This window comes from Pelecanus crispus, chromosome W (genome assembly GCF_030463565.1).
Source record: "Pelecanus crispus isolate bPelCri1 chromosome W, bPelCri1.pri, whole genome shotgun sequence".
In the NCBI taxonomy this organism is placed as follows: Eukaryota; Metazoa; Chordata; class Aves; order Pelecaniformes; family Pelecanidae; genus Pelecanus; species Pelecanus crispus.
This window is the reverse complement of record NC_134675.1, coordinates 21,800,663-21,824,066: the sequence shown is the minus strand read 5'-3', so window position 1 is coordinate 21,824,066 and position 23,404 is coordinate 21,800,663.

The window sequence follows — 23,404 nt, the reverse complement described above, 5'->3', positions numbered from 1 at the left end:
GTATATTGTTAGTTTGTCTCTCCCTCCCAGGGCTTTGGGAGAGCATTTCCAGCCCAGTCCCCATGAAAGCTATGAAGAAAAGCCATGAGAGATCCCCAATGTGGAGCCAATCCCCGTCATAGGACCTTGACGAGGAGACCACAGGCTCACTGAGCCTCACAGGAACCAACCCTTGCTGCCTTTTCATCCTCAGTAACGTCCTGTATCACCCTGGTCCAGTTCTACGGGAAAGCCTGAATGAAAGCTGTCCCAGTCCATACCATCTGGGGTGAGGGCTGCTAACAGGATGCCACTTGTGGCATCTGGTTTCTGTTAAGTGAGTAGAAAAAATTCCCCAGGCTCTTTAACTCATCGGGGCTTGATGCAGAGCAGCAGGGCTAAATTTTGCAGGACTGAGGGGGACCCTTTTCCTGGATTTGTTCCCCCACCTCCTCTGCAAAGCCACAGATGCCTGGCTTTTCCTCTTTCCCTTATTTAACCATCAACTTTCCTGTTGAAAAAGCAGAGCTTTTTAGTGCAGTGGTGAATGGGCCTTTATTTCATACAGAAACTGCAGCCAGCCCAAGGAGCAATCAGGAATGTGGTTAAGAAAGCAATAACTTGTGAGGAATCAAATGCAGGGAAACAAGTCCAAACATAATTACAGGGACAGGAAACTTTCCTTATTACTTTGTGCCCAGGCCTGGTCTGGTATCACCAGCATCAATGGGGCCCTCTGAACTACAGCAAGCACTCCATCAGCCCCATGCATGCTCACTGCGGCTGGGGTTTGCAAACCAGCGCTCAGGACACCCATTTGTAACCCTCTCCCCTCACCCTGTTGCTGTGCATCACCCAGGCCATGGAGGATCCACAGCTGCTCCTCTGTCTCGCTTTCTCCTGCACTCCCCTCTCCTTTATACTCCGCTCTGTCCTTTTCACCCTGACTTTGTTTCAAAGCCATCGCAGCCAGAAATGAAGCTGTGTGTTGGGTTTTTTTTTTTCTTTTGGCAGTTCCTAAGCTAAGGCCCATGGGCTGTTTTGCCATTTGTTGAACCACCAGTGTGAAGATGCTGTGTTCTGTGGTGTAGGTTTATTGAGATTTATTTAGACTGGGTCCTGGATCCCATTCCTTCCCTGGTGGTGGGAACAGGGCCATAAGACCAGAGAGAGACAGCTGAGGAGCAAGAGGCATGGGGAGGTGTGATGTTCTCCAGGTAGGTAGGTACATTTCTCCTGTCTGCAGCATGAGCCCCTCTGGCTACAAGTTGAGGATACAGAAATTTCCTCACGACTGGTGAAGGGAGTGGAGATGTCTAGGCTCCCAGGCTGATGACAGAAGATGGTGGCAACACCAGCATCAAAGCTGGTGCTTGGAAAAGTCTAGACAGACGCAAGCCCGAGGAGCCGGGGTGGGCACTCTGACACTGGCTCTGCAGCTGACTCACTGCCAGATGCTGAGCAAATCCTTCACCTTTCCACACCTCAGCTTCTCCATCAGTAAGTTGGAGAGAGTGACATCGGATTCCCTTCCCGGGGATTTGTGAGGGTGAATCACTGCAGCCCAAGATCCAACAACTTACAATGAGCAATAGGGACTTATGTAATTGCTTTCCCAACAGACAGACATGTTATTATCTAGGAAGGAGCTTGGGGAAGGGACAGTGATGCAACACTGGAAGAAGCAGAAGATCTTTTCAGAAGTAATAACTAATCAAAGTGTGGGTAAGGGCTGAAAGGCCCCAGTTCTGGAGCTTCTCTGTACCAAGACAGGAATTGCCCTGCCACACCATTCAACTGGACTCCAGGGACACGTGATCTAAGCACAAAACAATTAAAGATGTGCATTAGCAGCAACAGTTTTCCAAACAAGCCCGTCTCCCCCAGTACTGGTACCCATCCTGGTGGTCAGAAGAAGTCCACGGGTCAGTAGAAGTAAACAAGGAAGGATATAGCAGTAAGACTGACAACAAGGTAGGACCTCAGAGCTGCTCGGCTCTCCTAGTGTTGGGTGGACACAGCAAGATGTCCATGCCTCTAGTGGTGCCTTGCATGGACATTCAAAGATGCTCTTTCAGAGCACAAAGGCTTGAAAAAAGGAAATTTCCAAAAATCTGTCACAAAAACTCATGCCTGACCTCCTGGTGGTAGTGCCAAAGCTATTGAAGCCCAAGCAAGGCACTTCTGTTGTCAATCACAGTACGAATCAAACAGCAGGTGTCAAAGTGCCTAGAGTGAACTACCCCTTATCAATCTGTACAGTGTCAAAAAATCAAGGCATTTTGGGGCAATGGAAACTGCTGGTTGCCCAGAGGAAAGCTCAAAGAGAAAAAGGAAGCTCAGCTTGGCAGGGAAATCAGTGACAACATTGTTCTGTTGTGCTCATGCCATGAATCTCAGTCTTTTCTTCCAATATCTTCTGTGACCCAAAAATATGGGAGTAGCTAGGGATAAACCAATATTTGAACCCATGCCCTCTGACCCTGGTCCAACAGAGCACTTGTCTGTAATGTTTGTCACTTTCTTATTCCTTTCCTTTCTCTCCCGCAGAACCGTGCAACGTGCCACAAGAAACTCACTGTGCTTGGGCTGTTATTTCTAGACAGGATCCAAAACCAATACCCAGGTTCCAAGTTTGCTGTTTGCATTTCAGCCTTGCTGCTTGGCTCCCTCCCTCGTCACTACACACCAGGGGAAAGACACAGATGAAATTTTAAAGGACGAACCGATCCTTGGCTGCTCCCCTTCAGCTGTTTTCCTACTGTCTCTAGTGACACAAAATAAACTCAGGCTCATAAACTCCTTGGCTTCTGCGGAGTGCTGCATCAGCCTCCAGCAATGTAATTTTTCCTATTAAAAACCAAGTTTAACAAAGTAACCAGATTTTTCCTTAAGCAGCTGAATGGCTAAACCTGGACCAATGGGTTCCACATGTTGCCCAAGCCAAATTGATTCACCCATCCCAGGATGGATGGTGTAATCCAATAAGGGGAAAAGCATGAATCACACAAATCTGTAATGAGTCACTCATTGCACTGATGCCTGGGTCACCTGGTGCAAAAGCCATTAGGCCAAGAGAGGTCACTGGGTCAAAGCATGACAGGATTCATCCTTGTGAAATCTCCCTTTGGAAGATACCTCTGACCATCGCCTTCCCATGATCTACTTGACAGAGCAATATGGTGACATGTTCAGAAGATTTCATTAAAAATAAAAATTATAGCTTGCCTAGCAAGGCAGGGTAGGAAGTAAGTGGGTAGGAAGTTTATAAGCTTTCTAAACAATTCTAGCTGGAGGGTTGAGTGCAGTGATTTCAACATCCTGCCTTGAATCTCCAGATTTGCAGAGCCAGGTGTTCATTTCATGTCTGGGTCTGCTTAGCTCTCCACCTTGACTTAGAAAAATGGAGAAATTTCTCCAGGGAACAGAGGTAGTCTACACAGCTGAGGGTTGTTGATGGCATCCGTGTTTGGAGAAATTTAAGGTGAAACTGCAATACTAATTTAGGTTCCTTGGACATCTAAGACAGGCCTGGAAGTTGGCAAACTGGGTTTGGACTTTGAATTACAATATAGTAATGGGAATAATATTTAAAATCCCTGAAAACAGCTCTTCATGAAGTCCACTGCTTAGGACCAAGTGGAGCAAAAGGTGACCCTGAGCTGAGGCTATACCTCTTGTTCAGCAGCATCCCATAGGGATGAATCCCCCAGAGTTATACTGGAGCATGGGCCCACAGCATGTTCCCACTGGCAGTTCCTTTTCATGTCTGATTTCCTCCCCATCCCAAAGCTGGTCCCAATTTACAGGAATAAACATCATTCATCACATGCCATTCCTGTAGAGAAGCCATTTTCCAGTATAAGCAGTTGCATAGCAGAATAACTACTGTACACTGGAAAAGCACCAATTGTTCCAGAAGAAAGCTTTATTTATTAATAACACATCTGAAAGGAAAGCTATTACAAACAGCTCTCCTGAAATAGGGTTTTGGCAGGAGCTTCTCCCATAAACTGCTCTGTGTAGACAGTCATTCTGAGAGCTGCAGAGCCAGTCCTGACTTGGAGACACTGCTGCTGCTAAGCACCACAGCAGGAGAGTTCAAAGACCCTGAAGGCAGAAGTCACAGAAATGGGGTGAAACTCCACCAGCCTAAAGTGTGAGTCAAGAACACTGCTGAGAGCATCGTGTCTGCAGCCCTCCCAGATGTGTCCCAGATGAGATGTTGTCGTGGTTTAGCCCCAGCCAGCAACTAAGCACCACGCAGCCGCTCGCTCACTCCCCCTACCCCAGTGGGATGGGGGAGAGAATCGGAGGAGTAAGAGTGAGAAACACTCCTGGGTTGAGATAAGAACAGTTTCATAATTGAAATAAAGTAAAATAGTAATGATAATAATAACAATATAATAATGATAATAACAATAATAATATACAAAGCAAGTGATGCACAATGCAATTGCTCACCACCCGCCGAACGATACCCAGACAGTTCCCGAGCAGCGGTCGCTGCTCCCCAGCCAACCCCCCCCAGTTTATATACTGAGCATGACATCATATGGTATGGAATAGCCCTTTGGTCAGTTTGGATCAACTCTTCTGGCTGTGCCCCCTCCCAGTTTCTTGTGCACCTGGCAGAGCATGGGAAGCTGAAAAGTCCTTGACTAGCATAAGCAGTACTTAGCAACAACTAAAACATCAGCGTGTTATCAACATTCTTCTCCTACTAAATCCAAAACACAGCACTATGCCATCTACTAGGAAGAAAATTAACTCTATCCCAGCCGAAACCAGGACAAGGAGATATTCAGAATTTCAGTCTTAAACTAGGAGCACTGAAATGGGGCTAATCCTGTGCCCGGGAATACATCTGTTAATTCCTGTGTGTGGACACAGGAAATCCAAGTCCTAGTTTGCTTCATGACCCAAGGCATGGATGGGTTTTATCTTGAGAAACCCACTGTCAAATCAAAGTGGTTTGTGGAAACAGAGGGGAGAATATAGCAATCCCTCCCCAGACAGGCAGCCCAACTCAGACCTCCCTGATCTCCCCGTACCCCTTACATCTGAGGGCAGGGCTGGTTGTCAAGAACAGCTAGCCCTGATGCCACAGGAGCCCCGCTGCCTGGCCCAGCACAGGATGGGGGTACAGGGATCAGAAATTGGCAGACAGGAGCAAATGCTTCCCTGTGAGTCACTGCTGCATTCATAGCCGGCATTTGGCAGCAACTTCCAACTCCAATCGCCTCCTCCTGGGGTCAGGAACCCCTTTTCCCTTAGGTGAGGAAACCCCCAGCCTTGCTGTCTGCCAGCGCCCGGTGAGGGCAGGATGAGCCCTGAAAGCAGCACTGGGTGGAGGCAAGCATGGAGTGTACCAAAGGGTCAAACAAGGTGTCCTCTCCCTCTACCCATGGAGAGCCCTTGCATCTCTCTCCCCCCTGGGGTGTCGAGGGGATGGATCCCATGACTCTTGCAGCCCCCCAGCTCCCAGCTCCAGCCCTCCTGGCAAATCCCAATAGTGGAGTCCTGTCCCCACTACAGCTCCTGTTCACTTCCAGGAGAAGAATGAATAACGGGAAGGTGACAAGAGCAGCAGTGGGCCAGAGAGCTCAAAAAAATGCAGAGAGGAGGAGAGGTTACCCCTCCCCAGGCTGACAGCAGCCCCAGGTCTCCCCATCACAGGCACTTTGCTGCACTGTGTGTTTTATGGGGTGGTAGGAGCAGGAGAATGCTGCCAAGGTACCAAAATGTTCATCCTGTAGCAAGGTATCTTGCCACACACCCTGCTTGGGAAACCATTTCCCAGCACAATCTGTCAATGAAAGTCTGGTGTGTGTGGCTGGGGCTTCCCATGCAGGAGCTCTCCATTCTCTGGGGACAGGCAGCATCTCTCCTGCTTTGCCTGTTAACCTACACACTGCCGATGTACCCATTCTTCAGCTCCAGGCTGGGGGTATCAAACTCCCCAGCCCCTACTGGGAGGCACAGGTGATGGGTCTTTGATGTCCACCCCACCCTTCCCCGAGCCTGCTGCTCAGACGTCGCACCCGCCCTTCCTGCCACCACATCCTGCAGGAAGCCCACGGAGACCTGAATCAGACCTGAGTTGGGCAACTGGAGTCAGCAAATTTGATACCTATTACTGAACAGTGAGATAAGATCACTTACACTCATAGCACTTGTGGCTTGGGAAGCATCTATTGCGGGCATCCAGCTGGGGCATCCACTCAGCCTTGCAAAACCCTTACAAAGAGGCACCAGCCCTGGCTTCACACATACTCTCCCACCCCTCCCACAACGAATACACTCAGCTGGCAGAAATGACAATGCGCGGAAGGAGGGAGTGGGGCTTGGCATGGCCATCGCGCTGCTCATTCATCCCTCCACCTGACACACTGAGTCAGCAACGAGGAGGGAAGGGTGGAGGGGCAGAGAAAACCTGGTGGGATACCCCAGTGTGGACCACTGGGGAGGAATAAGACATGCCAGTTGTTTGTGGAAGTTTTCCCTAAAGGATGCGCCAGGAAGACTTGGTCCTGGCTGCTGCCAAAGAAATCACGGGAAATCTGAACTCAAGGCTATTATTAACCTATATAGGAAACCTTGCCTTGCTTTTCTTCCAGGAGAGTAAAAGTATGTGTGAGGGTGAGGAGAGGCACCAGTCTTCCTCAGGTTCCTTCCTCAGGTTTGCCATCCCAGCACATCTGAGATCCCAGAGAGGCAGGAGCTGTGCCACCCACGCACCCACCACCGGCACAGGTGGCTTCACAGCATGAAGCAGAGCACCCTGCAGCTCTTCTAGTGGGCATCCCTGATGCCTTGTGGACACAGCACCAAGGTGTAAGGGTGGTGGCTGAGTTCAGCAGGCCTCTGAGCACAAGCTGTCTGGAACCAGCGCATGTGGAGAGCCAGCAAACATTATTGGGATTTCAGCCGAGGGCTGTGGGCACTGAACAGCACACAAAGATCCAGACCTAGGGCATGCAGGAGGGCAAAGCTGTAGCAGAGGGAGTTGCCTTGGTGGTGGTGGGACCTGCTTCTGGGGGACATGTCTCCTCTGAAACTATAGCCCTTTGCTGCTGTGCCTCATATTGTCCCCAGGAGCAACCACAGCAGCCCATCCTGGCTCCTTCAGAAATGGGCCAAGACTCTTTGTTAGCTTCAGTCAAGAGAGAAGAGGTCTGCAGCAGTCTGTACCCACATACAACCCATGCCACCCATGCTGGAGAGGCGAGGTACCCCTCAGATAGGATGTTCCTTTCAGAAAGACATCGTGGGGGATAAAGACCCGTGACCCAGAGGAGGCACAAAGCCTTTACACCAGAGGTGTCCCAAGAGGGAGGTGCAGACGTACACTCAGGCTCAGCAACCCGGTGGGTTACTTCAAGTTGGACCACAGCAAGCCCTGCTGAGAGCAGCCCAGGAACTGGGGCCGATTGCTGGTAACTCTTCCTGAGGCCCCGTATTTAGAAAGGAATTAATTTTTGCTCATTGAAATGGAGTTTCGTCAGAGGCCAGGGAGGAACGCTGCTCCCTTGATTGTTTTCTGCTCGTTGCCATTTACCATAAGGTGCTTCAGAGACATTTCTGGAATGTGCAGTGCCCTGAGGATGACTCTGGGCCATGAAACTCTAAACCAGCTCGTGGACCTCCACAGTAAATGATCACATCTGTCATTATTACCTCCAGCTGCTGGAGCTGTTGAACTCGGGTCACTGCTCTCTCTTGTTTTTGCTGCTTGGTAAACAGGCAACTTTCCATCCCCGTTTCTGGGACAATGCATCATTCAATAGATGTACTCCAAACCAACACCTTAAGGTTACTGTTAACTTATATAACAAGAAATGCTGGGCTAAATCCTCTGTGTGTGTAAACTGGAGTGTCTTTGGCTTTCAGCAGCAGAGAATTTGACCCCTAAAACTGGGTTGCCCTGGGTCCTGGAATGCTCCCCTGCTTGCGCTCTGCACCATCGGCCTGTGAACAACACTACAGGTGGTTTAAGATGTGTTTGAGCTCTGCCCTAGCATGTATAAGAGCCCTGGTCACTGACTGGGATTATACTTCAGCTATTGCCTCCTTTCACAGGAAGGAAGATGGAGGAAAGCAGAGACACTGTGTACCAAAGCTGAGTTTCCCTGGCTACAAACTTTAGCTGCATTAAAGTTCAAAGAGCCCTGCTCAGGAGTCTGCACGGACATAAGATACACTACTTAGTGCTGGGATTTCCAACAAGAATGATGTTCTGGTTCTGCATCCCCATCCCCCATCAGGACTGCCAATGCCACTGGCATGTAATTGCAAGAGCTGGACAGCCAGTACATAGCCCAGCTTGTCTGGTCACCTGGACCAGCTCTTGAAAGGCCATGGCAATGAAAAGGTTGTCACTGCAATGTCTGACCTCCTCGCTGACATTGCTTATGTAGTAGATTTGGAGGCTTGCTGGAAAGTGCGGAGAGGAGGGGAAGGGAACCTTGCATGATAGCAGATCAACAAGACAGGAGTATCTGCACCCAGCCCTGATGAGTGCAGGGCTGTGGGGTTTGGGATTTTTGCTTTTTTGAAGGATGTTGAAACGTTAAAGACAGTGAAGACAGCACCAGGAAATTCACTCAAGGGCTAAAGCAAATACCCTTTGCAGGGAGAAACTCAGAGAGTTCAGCATGTTCAGCCTTTCAGAGAGAAGGTGGAGAGGCAGCTTGATTACAGGGTACAAATACCACTGTGGGGAGAAAAATACAAGGTCTTTAATTTCCAGGAGAAAGGTGCATCAAGTCAAACGGCTTTTAGCCTTGAGCCAGACAAATACAGACGAGAAGCCCAGGCACAGGGATTCGTGCTTCCCCAGTGTGGTGCTGGCTATCCCAAAGCAAGTGGGCTGGTGGGCTCAGGAAGCATGTGTCTCTTGGGGGAGAGGGAAGAAGCAAGTGCAAAGAGCTGGAAGACTTTTCTAGGTGCCCATTGACTGCGGGTGCTGCTGCTCCAGAGCATGCTCCATCACGTCCCCCTTTGAAAGGAGCATACACTTCAGTAGAAAGAGAAAGATGCCAGCAGAATTGATTTGCTAGCCTGAGGCTCAGCCGGGCTGAGCCTGTGCTGCAATAATCATGTTGTGTGGCATCCTTGAGCTCCAGGGATCCAGAGCCAAGCCAGAATAATTAATTGTGCAACACCTTTCTGACTGGGAAACCTGCCTCCCCTCCCTTATATAACAGCAGCACCTGGGGGTGATTCATCTCTTGCTGACTGCAGAGCTGCATGGCGCAGAGCAGCCTCTGAGCCGGGGGATAGGCACTGCCCCAGCACAGGGCATGGACATCCCCCTGTCCCCCTGCGTAAAGGACGGGATGCATTTGCAGGGCTATGCCTCTAGAGGAGAGACACTTCTCCGATCCCACAAGCGAATGAGAAATGTGTTTAAACACCCCATCCAAGCCCAAAACAAGAATTTCAACCAACCCACCAGGTCTAGCTGATTTTTCGCCTTATCCCCACCATTGCAGGCTCCTACAGTCATCTCCCACTCATCCTCCCTTCCCCCTTCACGCCATCGGACATGGCCAGACTGCCCACATCAGGAGGATGCAGCCACACAAACACGCCCCCGCGTGCTCCACAAGACACAGACAGTGCCCAGCGCCACCACGCATGCACCCAGCACATGCATCACACCAGGCGCTGCCCTCCTCCTCTGCTGCCTGCATGCACACATTGCAGGGCCACTGGTCCCCCTGCCCTGAGCAGGCAGGGGTAGGGCAGGAGCAATGCCCAGGGCAGGGCAGGGAGAGGTGGGTGTCCTGCCCACGACACTGGGAGCTGAGCTGTGCCTGCACCACAGGGGTGGGAGTGGGATGCGCTGAGTGCTCATGTGTCGTGAGGGGTAGCCTAGCTGGCACGGGCAGCAGAGGGACCTGTCGCAGAGCAAGCACTTCTGGGCAAAGGGGATGGGTATGCTTTTCCATGTGAGACCCAAACATCTGCCTGCACAAGTGTGTCTGCTATGCCTTATTGGCACAGCTGCCAGCACAGCTTGTTGCTCTGTTCCCAAGCTTGTCCATAGCATTGCCAAACAGGCACGGCTGGGGGTTGAACGTTTTCTGCCTTGTTTGTTTGCCTCAAGCATATATATACACCTCTCCATGCCAAGACAATTTCAAGCACTTCCAAAAGTAGGCTAGTAACAAATCTATGCTTTTGCCCATCTTAAAATCATACTTGTAAAAGCATCAGTGACCTTGCCTTGGATCTGGGACTTGATATATGATTGGGAGGCAGAGATGTAGGTAAGTGCTTTTGCCCACTGGTGAAAATCCACCCCAGGGTGGTCCAGGTGCAGCTCAGGTGACCTCAGCAGATTTTTGCTGACAAGACTCCCCTGAAATTTTGAAATTCATCCACCTCTTTTCTGAAAATTTCTGCAGCTCCTAGGGAGGACAAGACCACTCATTACACCATCCCCACAGAGAAAATGGATCTGTTCCCTTGGGCTGGTGGCTCCTGACGGCTCTGTGGCAGAAGGTGGGCACCAGGGATGAAAATCAGGGTCTAACAACCTCCCCGACCATGCTCTTCTCTGTGAGATGGTGTCTACAAGGAAGTAGGCTTATCTGAGGGGAAAAACCCAGATTAGGGTGGAGGGGCAAGTACAACGTGAAATGAACACTAGTGACAAGACTTGGAAAGTGGAGGGAATCTCTGGGATTTAGAGAGGGAGACCAGGCAAGGAGATGGAAAGGAAAGGGATGGGGATTGGGGTGGGGTTTGGGAGGTGATGCCAAGGAAGACCTTTCTTGGAGAGACCATCTCGTGGCTCCCCAGAGAAAAAACAAGACAGACAAGAAGGCGGTGGGACCCAGGGGTGGCTGGACCAGGTCACAGGGACTGCCAGCCTGTGGAGGATGTGGGAAGGGATGGAAGGTGGACAGGAGGACTCCAGAGAGATATGGCATCAGGAACATAGCATCTGCAACAGGGGCCAGGGAGGAGGCATGCGTGCAGCTGATAAGGGACTCAGGAGAAGCAGCAGAGGGACTGGGACCAGCAAGCTGTGCACAGAGGCATTTTAAACCAAGAGCTTAAACTGGGAGTTGATACTCAGCAGATAAAGGGACTGAGGTTAAGAAAGGGGGCGGGTGTCTCTGCAGAAAGGCAAAGAAGAAGGGAACAGGCACTAATTTAGGGGTCAAGGGGCTGAGAGCCTTAAACTGGGCAGGGGGACATGGAGAAGGGCAAAAAGACTGGGGCGGACAGCAGGAGATGCTCCAAAAAGGAATGAATCCAGGGAAATGAGCATGTATCAACAGCGACAGGCTCTGCTGCTGAGCTCCAAGAGAGCCATGAGTCTCACCCTGTCTTCTACTGTCAGCAAATACTCATTAAGACCTTCAGGCAAAACATATTTCAACCCCACTTCATAAGGAGACCAGGGCATCCCACCAACCGTTCATCCTGGGATCCCTCTGCTCTGATGGAAGGGGAGGGGGTGTAATGAATCATGAGGACTAAGACCTGGGTTTTGATCAGTTGGGTGGGTTTTTTTAACCACAGAGAACTGTTCCAGATGCATGCATTAAAAGAATCATAGAATGCTTTGGGTTGGAAGGGACTTTTAGAGGTCATCTAGCCCAACCCCCCTGCAGTGAGCAGGGACAGCTTTAATTAGATCAGGTTGCTCAGAGCCCCATCCAACATGACCTTGAATGTTGCCAGGGATGGGGCCTCTACCACCTCTCTGGGCAACCTGTTCCAGTGCTTCACCACCCTTATTGTAAAAAATTTCTTTCTTATGTCTAGTCTAAATCTATTCTTCTTTAGTTTAAATCCATTATTCCTTGTCCTGTCACAACAGGCCTTGCTAAAAAGATTCTCCCCATCCTTCCTGTAGGCCCCCTTTAAGTACTGGAAGGCCGCAATAAGGTCTCCTTGCAGCCTTCTCTTCTCTAGGCTGAACAATCCCAACTCTCTCAGCCTGGCCTCATAGGAGAGGTGCTCCAGCCCTCGGATCATTTTGGTGGCCCTCTTCTAGACACGCTCCAGCAGGTCCATGTCCTTCTTGTGCTGAGGGCTCCAGAGCTGGACGCAGTACTCCAGATGAGGTCTCACCAGAGCAGAGTAGAGAGGCAGAATCACCTCCCTCGACCTGCTGGCCATGCTTCTTTTGATGCAGCCCAGGATACGGTTGGCTTTCTGGGCTGCAAGCACACATTGTTGGCTCATGTCCAGCTTTTCATCTACCAGTACCCCCAAGTCCTTCTCCGCAGGGCTGCTCTCAATCCATTCATCCCCCAGCCTGTATTGATACCGGGGGTTGCCCCATCCCAGGTGCAGGACCTTGCATTTGGCCTTGTTGAACCTCATGAGGTTCACACAGGCCCACCTCTACAGCTTGTCCAGGTCGCTCTCGATGACATCTCATCCTCCTGGCGTTTCAACCGCACCACTCAGCTTGGTGTCGCCTGCAAACTTGCTGAGGGTGCACTCGATCCCACTGTCTATGTCATTGATGAAGATGTTAAATAGCACCAGTCCCAGTACGGACCCCTGAGGGACTCCACTTGTCACCGGTCTCCATGTGGACATCGAGCCATTGACCACGACCTTCTGGATGCGACCATCCAGCCAATTCCTTATCCACCGAACAGTCCACCCATCAAACCCATATCTCCCCAATTTAGAGAGAAGGATGTTGTGGGGGACTGTGTCGAATGCTTTACAGAAGTCCAAATAGATGACATCCATTGCTCTTCCCTTGTCCACTGATGCAGTCACTCCTTCATAGAAAGCCACTAGGTTGGTCAGGCAGGACTTGCCCTTGGTGAATCCGTGCTGGCTGTCTCGAATCACCTCCCTGTCCTCCATGTGCTTGAGCATATCTTCTAGGAGGATCTGTTCCATGATCTTCCCAGGCACAGAGGTGAGGCTTGACAGGTCGGTAGTTCCCAGGGTCCTCCTTTCTTCCCTTTTTAAAAATGGGCACAACATTCCCCTTCTTCCAGTCCCCAGGGACTTCACCTGACTGCCATGACTTTTCAAATATCATGGAGAGTGGCTTGGCAACTACATCAGCCAATTCCCTCAGGACTCTGGGGTGCATCTCATCTGGTCCCATAGACTTATGTACATTGAGGTTCTTCAGGTGGTCTCGAACCTGATCTTCCCTTACAGTGGGAGGGGCTTTACTCCCCTGGTCCCCATCTTTTGGTCCACTGATTTTGGAGGGGTGAGGAGAGAGGTTGCCAGTGAAGACCGAGGCAAAGAAGTTGTTGAGTACCTCAGCCTTCTCCTCGTCTGTTGATACAATTTCGCCGTTCTTGTTCATCAGAGGGGGTACGCTTTCTTTAACCTTCCTTTTCTGGTTGACATACCTGTAGAAGCCCTTCTTGTTATTCTTTACGTCCCTTGCCAAATTCAGCTCCATCCTCGCCTTGGCCTTCCTGACCCCCTCCCTACACAACTGGGCAGCTTCCCTGTACTCTTCCCAGGACACCTGTCCCTGCTTCCACTGCCTGTGCAGTTCCCTCTTGCTCTTTAGTTTGACCAGCAGGTCTCGACTCAGCCATGCTGGTCTCTTCCCTTCCTTGCCTGATTTTTTATACTTGGGGACTGAGAGCTCTTGTGCTCTATGGAAGGTGTCCTTAAAGATCTGCCAGCTCTGTTCCATTCCCCTGTCCCTGAGGACCGTTTCCCAGGGGGTCCTTCTGACTAACTCCTTGAAGAGCTGGAAGTTTGCTTTCCTAAAATTTAGGGTCCTGACTGTACTCCTCGCTTTTCCCATGTCCCTCAGGAGCGTGAACTCCACCAACGCGTGATCACTGCAGCCCAAGTTGCCTCCATTCTTGACATCACCGATGAGCTCACTTGTATTGGTGACCATCAGATCCAGTACTGCATCCCCTCGGGTAGGGGTCTCTATTACCTGGCTTAGGAAGTTGTCGTCTATGCATTCCAGGAATCTCCTGGATTGCCTACAGCTCGCCGTGTTGCTTTTCCAGCAGATGTCGGGGTGGTTGAAGTCCCCCAGCAGGACAAGAGTCTGCAAGCGCAAAGCCTCCCGGAGCTGGAGGAAGAAGGCTTCGTCAGCAGGCTCCCCTTGATCAGGCAGCCTGTAGTAGACACCAACCACAAGGTTCCCTTTGTTGCCTCTGTATCCGACTCCTACCCATAAGCTTTTGACCTGCTCGTGGCTATTCTTCAGGGACAGCTCTTCACACTGTTTGTTAAGGCTTTAAAGTCCAGCCTTCCATTAAGAAGAGCCAGTCTGAAGATCACCCACACAGCCTTGGTTTAAAAAAAAACCCTTTGAGTTTACACATGAATATATAGTCCCCACTATGTGTCCCTCCTTTCGGGTGTACAACAGGCAGTGCTCAACTGATGAGCAGCACTTGCATCTTCTGTTTTCCTCTTGCTGCTCCTCACTTGTCTTCAAACAGCTCAACCCTGCTCCAAAGGACCATCATGACCTCGACTTTCCTGGGTCAGTCACCACCCTTCAGCTGGAGCAGTTCATTGAGGTCCCTTCACTCCTTGGGATGGGAGCATGGGAGAGAGACATTACCCCCTCTTCAGCTAGACACAGAATACAATCTTCTAGGTCCCTCATTTGATGCTCCCCATGTCCATTGTATCAGAGCATCCAGTGATGTACATTCAAGCCCAGCTCATGTTGCCATCCAACATTGTACACTGACAGTGAGACCGTTAAGATAAAGAGCTGTCAGTTCAACCCTCTTGGAGGAGGTCAATCACATAAGTCACTGGTGAGCAAAGTTAACACTCAGAGAAGACAGAGCCTGCCCATAGCAGGTAGGTTCCCTGGCATATGCCTCTCTCTCTGGCTGAGATTGCCAAGATGTACAGGAGTTCCCAGAGGAGAGAGAGCAGATCCACCTAGTTCCTGTGTGCACTCAGCTACAAAGTGTGGGGACACTCAGCTGTCCCTGATCTTCTCTCACCATTGTCATGCAGACCTCCTCTAACTGGGCAAGACATATACACAAGCAAGTAAAGAAGTCCAATCAGTTGGCATTAAAGGAAACCAGGACCTCGACTGACACTCTCGGGGAACTGATGTCTGAGTTGTCAGTGTTAAATCCTCCTGGTGATACTGATTTCAGTAGAGCCAACACTGGAGTAAGAAGGATACTGGAGGAGAGACCCAGTATGCAATGAGCCTTAGGGATGATAACAGGGGGACTGAGAGCTCTGAGGGGAACAGTAGGTCCTGCAGTGACCTTATTCCTAGTGCACAGATGTAGCATCAGCAGGCAGATAGAGATCTTTTCCAAAGCTCCTAAATTACTTGGGCCAGGAAATAAATACAGGAACTGGCCCCAACAAAGTGCTTAGACTTCTCACCCAGAGGACTTCAAAGACTTTTCAGAGGGTGCTCACATCACCTTACTCAGTGTCTGAGATAGGGCTACATCCCTAGAGAAATAGGTTTGGATGTTGTGAAACACATGCTGGACATGCACTGACAACACAGGCTATTAAGCTGGACACCTGGGGCACAATTCAGTTATCCAAAACTAGGTGTCTCTGAGGTGCCCTGAGGTGCCGAAACCAACTGGCAGATCTGACATGGGACCTTCAGGAGAGCTTTGTCCTTCCGAAGAGCAGCCAGAGGTCGTCTCAAAGAGCCCTGGGTGTCTACATTTAGACAACTGAATCAAGCCCCAGATGTGAGCCATTAGTGTGAGTTTGTAAATCCCACGCAATGTCTAGACACATCTTCCTTTACCCAAATACTTTGATCTACATCTGGTCCTTCAGCTGGCCGTTATGCACTTTTGCAAGGACTTTGACTCCTAAGTCATTTGGATGGTTTGGCAAATGTTAACTCTGGGCAACTGAAAAAATGTCTCTAAGATATCAGGCCAGATCCAGCCAAGGTCTAGACCCACTCCACTGTTTTGACTCTGTTAGATGCCTACCTACCTCACCTGTTGCACTGGGGCCTTAGTGACTTGAAAAGTATCAAACAGCAGCAAAAGTAGGAAGAGCCAAGGCAGTGGACAGGCACAACCTGGCAGGAATCGAGGTCTTGGTTAACCCTGTGGGGCTCTGTCCTGTACACCAGGGGGGCAGGATTTTGCCTTCCACATTTTAGCCCCAACTTTGCCTTTAGTGTCTTCAAAATGGGGCTGCAGCAGGTTTTGAGAAGCACCAAAGCACTTCAAACCCTTCTGACAGGAGTTTGACCTACCTGATCCTGGTATTCCTTTCTGCCTCAGTTTCCCCTTCTGCACAATAAAACCTTATCTACCTCATGTGGGCTATGCAATGATGACTAATTAATGTTAATTAAGTGCTTTCAGATCCTCCAATTCAAGGAGCTATATGACTGAAAAATATTAATTACTGTTTACTTATCATGAAGCCAATAGCAAAACCAGCTGCTTATCTGCCTCAGCCATGACTCAGAAGGAGGATGATGGCTGATAGAGGTGTAGAGTCCAGTTAATCCTGTACAGTGACACACGTGTATGTGTGTGTGTGTACATGTGCAAAGGCACCTGACACAGCAGGGCCAAGGCTAAATTAGGCCATACTCATGCCAAAGACATGCAAACTGAAAGTCCATGGAGATGAGCAAAAACCCATCTTGCCAAAGATCTAGTTGGGAAAACAGAAGTCTAGCAATGATTCACATGTTTGAAAATCATGTTCATGAGAGAGATTATGTGCCACAGAAAATTATAATAGTCAAGGCTCTAATAAATTACCTTGAATGACTACAAAGTTGTTGTAAGCGTAGGCTATCCTCACAGTGTGCTTGAAAGCCTCATTGTCAAAGATAAAGCATACATGAGGGGCAAGGAGAGAAAGAGACAGGGAGAACAACATCCAGGAATGGATAACTTGACAGACAGATGGAGAGGAAACTGAGCTTAACGTTTTGTCATATTTTTGTCAAAGTCTTGCAGGATGATAGAAATGGGTTTTGAGTTGGACTTTGAACCAGCTGGTGGTCAGAGGACTGGAGCAGGGTGGGTATTCCACAAACAAGGACCACATAGGTCATATCCTCTGATTAATAGGTGTTTAGGGCTGACCATGTTGGTGGAGCAAAAGAGATTGACTCTACTGGAAAAGAGACAATTCCAGGCAAACTCTGGTAGACAGATTTAGGAAGGACCCTGAAGAGGGATGAGGGGCACTGAGCTTGATGCAGCTTGTTGAGGCCTCAGAGGAGGGGTGAAGGGTTCACACTGCTGGATCAAGAAGAGTTGTGCTTTGCAAGGAGCACTGGGGAAGGGAGGAGAAAACATGGAGGAACACTGTATTTGGGAAATCCATGCCATGGACAATGAAGAACTTTACATTACAAAGGTTTTCAGGCATTTACAGGTGTCTCCAAATTACCATCTGACCTCAGAGGACCTACTGAATCCCTTAGGTATCCTTAAACACCTCAAATTGCAGCCTAGCATTTACACTGACATGTAAAATTATCTGCCCTGTGAGGGCTTGAAAGAGCAACCTGGAAGCCTGTGGCTGTGGCTCCTGTTTGGCCTTGCTCCCCAGTGACTCCTGGCTATGGTGGAGTCAGTTTGTGCAGCCTGAACATCGCAGAAGTTCAGCTACATGTTTCTGCTGGTGGCTGTGGTGCTTTCAGGAACACTGTTTGCTCTTGGTTGCAACATTACTTTTAGAAGCAATGTTCTTCCTTATTACTTTGTGGCCATCAAACCTCCATCTTTCCATCATCCCCTTGAGATTCTGCTGAGTCTCTTGCACTGTCAGAATCCTATTGTGCATTTGGGATGAGCTCAACCATTCAGAGAGAACAAACAATTTAAATACGGACTGATTTTTTTAGGGTTATTATTTTACATAGCTACAGCCCTTTCTGTTCCCATCCCTCAAGCTCTTGGAACCACATATTTCCTAAAACATCTCAAAGAACCAACTTTTAAAGCCTTATCAACCATGTCTGGGCACAGATCTCCAAAAGCAATCCACATTTATTGGGTTGTCTTCTTACAAAAAAACAGCTGCTTGCCTTCACGTTAGGTGTTTCTAGCAGTTTTGACTGAAAATCTAAGTCTTAATAAGCAGAATTTATTCTTACAGGCTCTTGCAAGATCTGTTTTATAGCCATGAATAAATCTGGGTCATGACCACATTATAATACTAGTTTAATCATAAAACCCAAGCCAACAGATTTAATGGCTTCAGTATAAATAGGACTAAACTCTGCTAAACAGAAATAAATGGATTAAAAGGTAGGTGGTGTGCTTCACTCTAGGCCTGGAGTCTGATTCTCTTCTGTCTCTTCTGCCTGGAGGTCCTGAGAGGAGACATACCAGTGGCCATAAATACTACTGACTCCAGGGTGTGGAATTTGAGATTACAGCAGGGTTCGTTAAAGAGAACACTTGCCTGGTCTCCCGATGAACGCAGAGTCAAAAAGTAAATTGCAGACATCAATTCTGTCTCTTACTGTCCAACAAGAAGCAAAAATGAATAAATGATGAGTCACAGCATCTTCCTGTTTATGCTTCTTTAGCTAAGAGGAGGTAGATTTCCATCTGAGCACATCCATCCCGTGTGCCTCTACTGTCTTATTTGTCCTGGCTCCCATACTCGCTACTTTTACACTCATGCACACACACACCCCCACACACACAGCATCTTACCTCCTTCCCCATCTCTATGTTTGCTGAATGGCTGTTGTCACTTTGTTGCAGAGAAGCTAACCACCCTTGCAAGGGGACCCCACCAGAAATAAGGTCTCACCAGTACTACAGATTCAGTCCTAATAGTGGACCTACTTTTAGTGTTTCTGTGTTCCCCAACACAGATCTGCTTATGAGGGCAGACAAGACCTAGCCACATTTTATCAAATAACATCTGCAAATTGTCCTAGACCCTTGGATAAGTTGGGATCATGCAAATATCTGAACTACTCACAACATGGATCTCTGCTCTAGCTGGGTCTCCTGCCACAGTGAAAGTTGTAAGGTAAATACACTCCAAGATGAGGAAAGGAGAAGAAAGGAAATATAAGTGGCCTTGTGAAGGTGAGGCCACTTAATCCTCATCTTCCACCATCTATCAGATCCTGCAACTTCCTCTTCTATGAGACTTCTGCTGGATCTGACTAACAACTTCACACTGGAAGATGCCTGTGTGTCAAAAGGGACAGGACTGACAGCTGCCCTCAGGGTGTCAGGTAGAAACTCTCCCCTGAGTTCTTCAGGTTGGAGGAGGCCACAGCAGAAAAGTCACAGACTTTGTTTTTCTCCATACATACCTCAGTTCAAACTGAACTGTTCTCCACCAGCCTTCCCATGGCGCTTGTACTATTGGATCTTGTGTGGCAATAGGAGAATAAGGTCAGTGGGCTCCAAAGAGAGGATTTCAAACATGGATAATGAGTTTCAAAGAAAAAAAGAGTAGTCAGCAGACTTGGGGAATTGACCTTAGGGGAAAAAAAACCCTAAATCAGTAACGCAAGAGAGCCTGCATGCTACCAAAAGACATTATGGATGTGTTTACATCATCACAAGAGATCAATTAGTGCATCGGAAGGCATTACTGCCAAGAAACAGATGTGATAATTGACTATATGCAAAAGACTAGTCCATTGCAAATGAGATAAAAATGAGATAAAAAGGGGTTGCTTAATCGAGCCATGAAGGTATTTAAACTAACCCACTTAATTTCACAACCAGGACAGGTTCAAACACAAGGAGAAAGTCAGTTACTATGTTTCATCTGACAGGTAATAATTTCTTATGATGTGTTGACTTAATTCTCTTGCAATCACACAAACATGCCCTTAAGCACACAAAGACAAACTGTCCTGATGCACAGGGGAGAGAGGAAGTACCGTGAGAGATGACAGTGGCAGCATCAGACACCAGTTGGTGACCAGGGAATCAGAAAGGAATTGTACAACAAATGGAAATGCTGTCATACAAGTAACGATGAGCATGATGGAAAGGCCCGGGTGGGCAAGGATAAACTCAGCTAGGCTGAGGAACCTGAAAGGGTTAGAAGCTAGTGAGATATACAGAGGACTCTACAGAAAAGGTTCTTGAATTACATTGGAAGTAAGTGGAAGATGAAGAAATGAAGACCTGCTATTTACATGAAAAGAGAGCAAATATCAAGTGACTGAGTGAAAGCTGGTATGTCCTGTGCCATGCTTTGGATGTAGGAAAAGGTTAACTGGGACAAGCTAACAACAACAGAAAGTGTTAATAAGGGGTGGGAGAAGAGTCCAGAATAGGAAAAACACAGGTTGAAGCCCAGTGGGCAGAGTCTAATAAACAAGGGGTACTTAAGGAAGCAGCTGGAGACACTTTGGACCCATTAGTAATTATCTCTGAGATCTCTTGGCATTCCCATAGGACTGGTACAGGGTAAACAAAATATCTATCTTTAAAAAACAGGCCCAGGAGGACACCGGGAATCCCAGCTCAGTCAAGCTACCTTCTGTACCCGGAAAGATCCCTGCCTGCTCTATTAACTGATCCATTTGTAAGTGCTGGGAACGTAATGAGGTGATAGGCACAGCCAAGATGGGTTTGTTGAGAAGAAACCATGTCAAATCAAACCTGTTTCCTGGCAGATTACCTCGTGATCTGGGAGGAATCAGGAGATGAGATACCACTCTTGGCACTATCCTGCATGAAATCCTAATACAAAATCAACAGATTGCAGCTGCAGTTCTGGTTAAAAAAAAATCTGCACTCGGAAACTTTGTTCTGCAAAGCATGCTCTCAAATCTGGGAATGTCTCAAAAGGATGCTCAGAGGGGCCAGCCTTGGACATCCTTTTGGTCTGTATTTTTACTGATTCCCAGGCAGAAAAAGAGGATGCTTACAAGTGAGTCTGGGAGGGCTCTGGAGAACAGGCTCAGGTAGAATATAAATTACTTTAATAAACCAAACTAAAAGACTGTAGTGCCCAGGGAAAAAAAGGGTGGCTATTGTGTGGGTGGTGAGGACAGGAGAGCCAAAACTGGGGCATGGGAAGTAATTATTTTGCTTTTTCCAGTGCTGATGGGGCTGAAGCTGGAGTCCAGTGTCCAACTGCAAGGCACTGCGCCTCTGAAACAGCAGACAAGCCAGAGGGAGTGAGGACAGATCAGCAAGAAGGGTTGGAGGTTTCAAATGGAGAGGTTTGGTGTGAGTTGCAAGCTGCCTGGAGCACAGGGCCCAGCTGCCAGAAGCTCAGCATGAAGACCACAGGTATTGCACCTGTGGGGGACATGCAGGCAGGGTTGGGGCACCCATGTGAGCCAGGGAGAATGAGGGTCCTGCATGCATCACTGGGATGCTGGTTCTGGTATTTGTGATCTCCCAGCTCCAGCAGGTGCTGGTATCACTGACCCCCCCCTTTCACAAGCCCTCCCCAAGGTTTCATGCCAGAATAGCTGCATTCGCTGGGGGCTTTGCAAGTTGCTGCCGAGTTTAGGAGAAAACAGCACTGTGTGTGCAAGGGCTTTGTATGGGAGAGACATCACCTTTGCCCACACAGACCTGGACTTCATGGTTTCCACCAGTCAGTACCCATTTAAAGCACAGACCTTTCTCCCAGTGGTTGGCCAGTATAAACCCAAGGGCACAACCCTGTCTGGGAACCAGAGAGATGCACATGTTCAGCAGCAGGCATCTGGCGGGGGCTGATGGAAAGCCCGCAAGAGCAAAGCAAGCAGGGTAAAAGGAAGAAGCAAGGAGTCGCTGTCACCCCATCAGTCCAGTTCCCTGACTAATGCCCGGGGTGACACAATGCAGGTGATTCAGCAAGGAGGGATGGAAGCAGCACCCCTCTGCTCGAGCTCCCCACAGGGTCCCCATTCCCCTTGCCACCCCCAGTTCTGCTGCCAGACCCAGCTGGGCTGAGACACCGGGCACCCAGGGCCAGCCTGCCTCCACACACCCATCCCCTCCCCAACACAGCACCACCTCACCTTGTCCTCAGTCACCTCGCACCAAAGGGATCCCACCAACTCATGATGCAAGAGTGTTATTCATTGGCAGCTGGGAGAAAGGGAAGTCATGTTTTACTTTCACAGTGACTTTTTTTTCTTATGCCGTTCCCTCCCCCAGGGGATGCCTCCGCAGTTGGCGTTGAGTAGGATAAGCCAGTACCATCAAGCAAGATTCACATCTTCATGGGGCTGAAGGACATTTTCCCAGGATAGAGCTGCTCACCAGTCACATCAGGCTGCTACTGCAATAGTCTGAAGGGGTTTGGGAAGGAGACCTACCCAAAAGATGGGCATGCACCCAAGGAAAAGGTTCACGCTGACATTTAGGGCCAAGCCTAGTGTCATCTACCCCCCCAACTTGAGCCACCCCCTTCTCCATTTATTTTATGTAGCCTGCACCAAAGCTGCTCTCCTGTGCCCCTTATTGCTGGAGCAGAGTCCCTTGGGGATAGATCAATCTTTCAGACAAAACCCCTCAGCCACAAAAGGCCACTCAGCACAAAGCCACATGGTTTCCTGTGCCCCTGCTTATGAGATGGAAGCAGTTACCACCTAATCACAATTACCCCCCAATCTTCCCCAAATTTGCAGGCAGAGCATGTGGGACATCCTTCACCATCAGCTGCACAACTCCCTGCTCCTGAGTTTGGACCCTTCTTCCTCACTGTTGATTAAAAGTTGATGGTTTTGGTCATTAACCTGGAAGAGAAAAATTCAGCCCTACCCACCCAGCTAGCACAGCTGCTGGAATTTTTCTCAAGTAACAAGCTAACTAGGGCCACCTCCAACTTTTTCCTTAGCTGTTCTCCATGCTCAGTCCAACATCCCTCTCCCCATCCCATGCAGGGGCAGGACTTAGTGCTGCCAGCTGCAATGCCCCCAGCAAGCTGCTTAAAGAAAAATTCCTCCCAGCTCAATTCCTACTGCAGAGAGACTCCTCCACTGCTCGTGCTTCCCAGGGCAGCCACGGCACCTTGTCTCCAGCTCCATCCAACCACGCGTGGCTCAATGAGGTTCCCCAAGATCTCCCACCTCCGCAGCATTGGGTCCACCAGGACCTGGCACTCCCTGGGTCTCCAGTGCTAAGACCTGCCCTTGCTGAACCTCTTGAGACCAGTCTTTGCCCCAGCTCAGAGGTGTGTGCAAACTGGGGCGCTGCTGGGAGAGGGTTAAAAACCCAGTTAAAAACCCAAGCCAATAGATGGCTGGAAAAGTTTCTACAGATGTTGGTTATCTTTCTGATTCAAGACTCTAACTAGCCTTGGTTATTCCTTAACTGATTGTGATGACAAAACTCTTTGAAGAACTTTAATGTGGATTTTTTTCACCTTATACAAACCTTTGTGAAATTACCCCTTCATTGCTTTTTTATGTAGATCTGGGAGGGTTTATGTTGCATATAGCAAATTCCCTAAAAAATCAATTGTTAGCATGATCACCACCAGGATACAGAGTATTTATAAGAATCAGGAAATTATTTGT